We start from the raw sequence: 7,176 nt of genomic DNA, 5'->3' as shown, positions 1-7,176 counted from the left end.
GGCCGAAAATTTTCAAAGTCCCATGCTAGCCAGAATTTTTTCAAAGTCTGACGCCTGGCCGAAAATTTTCAGTCCCATGCTGGCCAGAATTTTTTCAAAGTCCCATGCTGGCCAGAAATTTTTCAAAGTCCCATGCCTGCCCGAAAATTTTCAGTCTGATGCAAGCCCAAACATTTTCAAAGTCCAACGCCTGTCCGAAAATTTTCAAAGTCTGAGGCAGGACCGAAATAATTCAAAGTCCCATGGTGGCCAGAATTTTTTCAAAGTCTGACGCCTGGCCGAAAATTTTCAAAGTCTCATGCTAGCCAGAATTTTTTCAAAGTCTGACGCCTAGCCGAAAATTTTCAAAGTCCCATGCTGGCCAGAATTTTTTTCAAAGTCTGACGCCTGGCCGAAAATTTTCAAAGTCTGACGCCTGGCCGAAAATTTTCAAAGTCCCATGCTGGCCAGAATTTTTCTAAGTCTGATGCCTGGCCGAAAAATTTCAAAGTCCCATGCTGGCCAGAATTTTTTCAAAGTCTGACGCCTGGCCGAAAATTTTCAAAGTCTGACGCCTGGCCGAAAATTTTCAAAGTCCCATGCTGGCCAGAATTTTTCTAAGTCTGATGCCTGGCTGAAAATTTTCAAAGTCCCATGCTGGCCAGAATTTTTTCTAAGTCTGACTCCTGGCCGAAAATTTTCAAAGTCCCATGCTGGCCAGAATTTTTTCTAAGTCTGATGCCTGGCTGAAAATTTTCAAAGTCCCACACCATTCACTTCAAAAGCCTGGGTTACCAGGGTTGCAGTACCGCGGGCCACCATCGGGGGGCGCTGCAGATAGGGCACCCGGTTCCCTATCTGGGCACCTTTCCACCCAAACCGCAAAATGGAGTTGTCACGATTTCAGATGGGAGCAATTTCAGACGTGACACCTCCAGGGCTGAACAAGGGAGGCTCGCCAGACTTATGTCCGACAAAGAGGAGTGTTGGGGCGGCCTCCTCGGGCAGACGACCCGCTCTCTGGCCTGGTTGTCAGATTTTTTCAAAGTCTGATGCCAAGCCGAAAATTTTCAAAGTCCCATGCTAGCCAGAATTTTTTCAAAGTCTGACGCCTGGCCGAAAATTTTCAAAGTCTCATGCTGGCCAGAATTTTTTCAAAGTCTGACGCCTGGCCGAAAATCTTCAAAGTCCCATGCTGGCCAGAATTTTTTCTAAGTCTGACGCCTACCTGAAATATTTCAAAGTCCCATGCTGGCCAGAATTTTTTCTAAGTCTGACCCTTGGCCGAAAATTTTCAAAGTCCCATGCTAGCCAGAATTTTTTCAAAGTCTGACGCCTGGCCGAAAATTTTAAAAGTCCCATGCTGGCCAGAATTTTTTCAAAGTCCCATGCTGGCCAGAATTTTTTCTAAGTCTGACCCTTGGCCGAAAATTTTCAAAGTCCCATGCTAGCCAGAATTTTTTCAAAGTCTGACGCCTGGCCGAAAATTTTCAAAGTCCCATGCTGGCCAGAATTTTTTCAAAGTCCCATGCTGGCCAGAAATTTTTCAGTCTGACGCCTAGCCGAAAATTTTCAAAGTCCCATGCTGGCCAGAATTTTTTCAAAGTCTGATGCCTGGCCGAAAATTTTCAAAGTCCCATGCTGGCCAGAATTTTTTCTCAGTCTGACCCTTGGCCGAAAATTTTCAAAGTCCCATGCTAGCCAGAATTTTTTCAAAGTCTGACGCCTGGCCGAAAATTTTAAAAGTCCCATGCTGGCCAGAACTTTTTCAAAGTCCCATGCTGGCCAGAAATTTTTCAAAGTCTGACGCCTAGCCGAAAATTTTCAAAGTCCCACGCTGGCCAGAATTTTTTCTAAGTCTGACGGCTGGCCGAAAATTTTCAAAGTCCCATGCTGGCCAGAATTTTTTCCAAGTCCGACGCCTGGCTGAAAATTTTCAAAGTCCCATGCTGGCCAGAATTTTTTCAAAGTCCCATGCTGGCCAGAATTTTTTCTAAGTCTGACGCCTACCTGAAATATTTCAAAGTCCCATGCTGGCCAGAATTTTTTCTAAGTCTGACGCCTCTCCGAAAATTTTCAAAGTCCCACGCCTGTCTGACAATTTTCAAAGTCACACACCAATCTTTTCAATAGCCTGGGTTAAAAGGGTTGCAGTACCGCCGGCCACCATCGGGGGGCGCTGCAGATAGGGCACCCGGTTCCCTATCTGGGGACCTTTCCACCCAAACCGCAAAATGGAGTTGTCACGATTTCAGAAGGGAGCAATTTCAGACGAGGCACCTCCAGGGCCGAACAAGGGAGGCTCACCAGACTTATGTCCGACAAAGAGGAGGGTTGGGGCGGCCTCCTTGGGCAGACGGCCTGCTCTCTGGCCTGGTTGTCAGATTTTTTCAAAGTCTGACGCCTGCCCGAAATATTTCAAAGTCCCACACCATTCATTTCAATAGCCTGGGTCACCAGGCCCGAAATTTTTCAAAGTCCAACGCCTGTCCGAAAATTTTCAAAGTCCCACACCTTCCCGGAAATTTTCAAAGTCTGACACCTACCTGAAATATTTCAAAGTCCCATGCTGGCCAGAATTTTTTCTAGGTCTGATGCCTGGCCGAAAATTTTCAAAGTCCCATGCTAGCCAGAATTTTTTCAAAGTCTGACGCCTGGCCGAAAATTTTCAAAGTCCCATGCTGGCCAGAATTTTTTCAAAGTCCCATGCTGGCCAGAAATTTTTCAAAGTCTGACGCCTGGCCGGAAATTTTCAAAGTCCCATGCTGGCCAAAATTTTTTCTAAGTCTGATGCCTGGCTGAAAATTTTCAAAGTCCCATGCTGGCCAGAATTATTTTCTAAGTCTGATGCCTGGCCGAAAATTTTCAAAGTCCCATGCTAGCCAGAATTTTTTCAAAGTCTGACGCCTGGCCGAAAATTTTCCAAAGTCTCATGCTGGCCAGAATTTTTTCAAAGTCTGACGCCTGGCCAAAAATCTTCAAAGTCCCATGCTGGCCAGAATTTTTTCTAAGTCTGACGCCTACCTGAAATATTTCAAAGTCCCATGCTGGCCAGAATTTTTTCTAAGTCTGACCCTTGGCCGAAAATTTTCAAAGTCCCATGCTAGCCAGAATTTTTTCAAAGTCTGACGCCTGGCCGAAAATTTTCAAAGTCCCATGCTGGCCAGAATTTTTTCAAAGTCCCATGCTGGCCAGAAATTTTTCAGTCTGACGCCTAGCCGAAAATTTTCAAAGTCCCATGCTGGCCAGAATTTTTTCAAAGTCTGATGCCTGGCCGAAAATTTTCAAAGTCCCATGCTGGCCAGAATTTTTTCTAAGTCTGACCCTTGGCCGAAAATTTTCAAAGTCCCATGCTAGCCAGAATTTTTTCAAAGTCTGACGCCTGGCCGAAAATTTTCAAAGTCTGACGCCTAGCCGAAAATTTTCAAAGTCCCATGCTGGCCAGAATTTTTTCTAAGTCTGACGCCTGGCCGAAAATTTTCAAAGTCCCATGCTGGCCAGAATTTTTTCCAAGTCCGACGCCTACCTGAAATATTTCAAAGTCCCATGCTGGCCAGAATTTTTTCAAAGTCTGACGCCTGGCCGAAAATTTTCAAAGTCCCATGCTGGCCAGAATTTTTTCAAAGTCCCATGCTGGCCAGAATTTTTTCAAAGTCTGACGCCTAGCCGAAAATTTTCAAAGTCCCATGCAGGCCAGAATTTTTTTCAAAGTCCCATGCTGGCCAGAATTTTTTCAAAGTCTGATGCCTACCTGAAATATTTCAAAGTCCCATGCTGGCCAGATTTTTTTCAAAGTCTGACGCCTACCTGAAATATTTCAAAGTCCCATGCTGGCCAGAATTTTTTCTAAGTCTGACGCCTGGCCGAAAATTTTCAAAGTCCCATGCTGGCCAGAATTTTTTCTAAGTCCGACGCCTGGCTGAAAATTTTCAAAGTCCCATGCTGGCCAGAATTTTTTCTAAGTCTAACGCCTGACTGAAAATTTTCAAAGTCCCATGCTGGCCAGAATTTTTTCTAATTCCGACGCCTGGCCGAAAATTTTCAAAGTCTGACGCCTACCTGAAATATTTCAAAGTCCCATGCTGGCCAGAATTTTTTCTAAGTTCGACGCCTGGCTGAAAATTTTCAAAGTCTCATGCTGGCCAGAATTTTTTCAAAGTCTGATGCCTGGCCGAAAATTTTCAAAGTCCCATGCTGGCCAGAATTTTTTCTAAGTCTGACCCTTGGCCGAAAATTTTCAAAGTCCCATGCTAGCCAGAATTTTTTCAAAGTCTGACGCCTGGCCGAAAATTTTCAGTCCCATGCTGGCCAGAATTTTTTCAAAGTCCCATGCTGGCCAGAAATTTTTCAAAGTCCCATGCCTGCCCGAAAATTTTCAGTCTGATGCAAGCCCAAACATTTTCAAAGTCCAACGCCTGTCCGAAAATTTTCAAAGTCTGAGGCAGGACCGAAATAATTCAAAGTCCCATGGTGGCCAGAATTTTTTCAAAGTCTGACGCCTGGCCGAAAATTTTCAAAGTCTCATGCTAGCCAGAATTTTTTCAAAGTCTGACGCCTAGCCGAAAATTTTCAAAGTCCCATGCTGGCCAGAATTTTTTTCAAAGTCTGACGCCTGGCCGAAAATTTTCAAAGTCTGACGCCTGGCCGAAAATTTTCAAAGTCCCATGCTGGCCAGAATTTTTCTAAGTCTGATGCCTGGCCGAAAAATTTCAAAGTCCCATGCTGGCCAGAATTTTTTCAAAGTCTGACGCCTGGCCGAAAATTTTCAAAGTCTGACGCCTGGCCGAAAATTTTCAAAGTCCCATGCTGGCCAGAATTTTTCTAAGTCTGATGCCTGGCTGAAAATTTTCAAAGTCCCATGCTGGCCAGAATTTTTTCTAAGTCTGACTCCTGGCCGAAAATTTTCAAAGTCCCATGCTGGCCAGAATTTTTTCTAAGTCTGATGCCTGGCTGAAAATTTTCAAAGTCCCACACCATTCACTTCAAAAGCCTGGGTTACCAGGGTTGCAGTACCGCGGGCCACCATCGGGGGGCGCTGCAGATAGGGCACCCGGTTCCCTATCTGGGCACCTTTCCACCCAAACCGCAAAATGGAGTTGTCACGATTTCAGATGGGAGCAATTTCAGACGTGACACCTCCAGGGCTGAACAAGGGAGGCTCGCCAGACTTATGTCCGACAAAGAGGAGTGTTGGGGCGGCCTCCTCGGGCAGACGACCCGCTCTCTGGCCTGGTTGTCAGATTTTTTCAAAGTCTGATGCCAAGCCGAAAATTTTCAAAGTCCCATGCTAGCCAGAATTTTTTCAAAGTCTGACGCCTGGCCGAAAATTTTCAAAGTCTCATGCTGGCCAGAATTTTTTCAAAGTCTGACGCCTGGCCGAAAATCTTCAAAGTCCCATGCTGGCCAGAATTTTTTCTAAGTCTGACGCCTACCTGAAATATTTCAAAGTCCCATGCTGGCCAGAATTTTTTCTAAGTCTGACCCTTGGCCGAAAATTTTCAAAGTCCCATGCTAGCCAGAATTTTTTCAAAGTCTGACGCCTGGCCGAAAATTTTAAAAGTCCCATGCTGGCCAGAATTTTTTCAAAGTCCCATGCTGGCCAGAATTTTTTCTAAGTCTGACCCTTGGCCGAAAATTTTCAAAGTCCCATGCTAGCCAGAATTTTTTCAAAGTCTGACGCCTGGCCGAAAATTTTCAAAGTCCCATGCTGGCCAGAATTTTTTCAAAGTCCCATGCTGGCCAGAAATTTTTCAGTCTGACGCCTAGCCGAAAATTTTCAAAGTCCCATGCTGGCCAGAATTTTTTCAAAGTCTGATGCCTGGCCGAAAATTTTCAAAGTCCCATGCTGGCCAGAATTTTTTCTCAGTCTGACCCTTGGCCGAAAATTTTCAAAGTCCCATGCTAGCCAGAATTTTTTCAAAGTCTGACGCCTGGCCGAAAATTTTAAAAGTCCCATGCTGGCCAGAACTTTTTCAAAGTCCCATGCTGGCCAGAAATTTTTCAAAGTCTGACGCCTAGCCGAAAATTTTCAAAGTCCCACGCTGGCCAGAATTTTTTCTAAGTCTGACGGCTGGCCGAAAATTTTCAAAGTCCCATGCTGGCCAGAATTTTTTCCAAGTCCGACGCCTGGCTGAAAATTTTCAAAGTCCCATGCTGGCCAGAATTTTTTCAAAGTCCCATGCTGGCCAGAATTTTTTCTAAGTCTGACGCCTACCTGAAATATTTCAAAGTCCCATGCTGGCCAGAATTTTTTCTAAGTCTGACGCCTCTCCGAAAATTTTCAAAGTCCCACGCCTGTCTGACAATTTTCAAAGTCACACACCAATCTTTTCAATAGCCTGGGTTAAAAGGGTTGCAGTACCGCCGGCCACCATCGGGGGGCGCTGCAGATAGGGCACCCGGTTCCCTATCTGGGGACCTTTCCACCCAAACCGCAAAATGGAGTTGTCACGATTTCAGAAGGGAGCAATTTCAGACGAGGCACCTCCAGGGCCGAACAAGGGAGGCTCACCAGACTTATGTCCGACAAAGAGGAGGGTTGGGGCGGCCTCCTTGGGCAGACGGCCTGCTCTCTGGCCTGGTTGTCAGATTTTTTCAAAGTCTGACGCCTGCCCGAAATATTTCAAAGTCCCACACCATTCATTTCAATAGCCTGGGTCACCAGGCCCGAAATTTTTCAAAGTCCAACGCCTGTCCGAAAATTTTCAAAGTCCCACACCTTCCCGGAAATTTTCAAAGTCTGACACCTACCTGAAATATTTCAAAGTCCCATGCTGGCCAGAATTTTTTCTAGGTCTGATGCCTGGCCGAAAATTTTCAAAGTCCCATGCTAGCCAGAATTTTTTCAAAGTCTGACGCCTGGCCGAAAATTTTCAAAGTCCCATGCTGGCCAGAATTTTTTCAAAGTCCCATGCTGGCCAGAAATTTTTCAAAGTCTGACGCCTGGCCGGAAATTTTCAAAGTCCCATGCTGGCCAAAATTTTTTCTAAGTCTGATGCCTGGCTGAAAATTTTCAAAGTCCCATGCTGGCCAGAATTATTTTCTAAGTCTGATGCCTGGCCGAAAATTTTCAAAGTCCCATGCTAGCCAGAATTTTTTCAAAGTCTGACGCCTGGCCGAAAATTTTCCAAAGTCTCATGCTGGCCAGAATTTTTTCAAAGTCTGACGCCTGGCCAAAAATCTTCAAAGTCCCATGCT

The sequence above is a fragment of the Festucalex cinctus genome, chromosome 4, assembly GCF_051991245.1.
Source record: "Festucalex cinctus isolate MCC-2025b chromosome 4, RoL_Fcin_1.0, whole genome shotgun sequence".
In the NCBI taxonomy this organism is placed as follows: domain Eukaryota; kingdom Metazoa; phylum Chordata; class Actinopteri; order Syngnathiformes; family Syngnathidae; genus Festucalex; species Festucalex cinctus.
The sequence above is the reverse complement of the archived record's forward strand: the minus strand, read 5'-3'. Positions refer to the sequence as shown.